We start from the raw sequence: 292 nt of genomic DNA on the forward strand, positions 1-292 counted from the left end.
ACACAATTATAGTAATCAGTCATTAGTGAACATTGTAGTTCGTTATTAATAACTAGAGCCCCAGTGCACAAAATTCATGCACAGGGCAGGGAGTCCCTCAGCCCGGCCTGCACCCTCCCAATCTGGGACCCCTCGGGGGATGTCTGACTGCCTCTCTCAATCCAGGACTGCTGGCTCCTGCCTGCTCGCCTGCTTGCCTTCCTGATTGCCCCTAACTCCTCTGCCTGCCTGCCTGATCACCCCTAACCACCTCTGCCTGCCTGCCTAATCGCCCCTAACTCCTCCCCTGCTG

The sequence above is a fragment of the Myotis brandtii genome, unplaced genomic scaffold, assembly GCF_000412655.1.
Source record: "Myotis brandtii unplaced genomic scaffold, ASM41265v1 scaffold186, whole genome shotgun sequence".
NCBI lineage: Eukaryota > Metazoa > Chordata > Mammalia > Chiroptera > Vespertilionidae > Myotis > Myotis brandtii.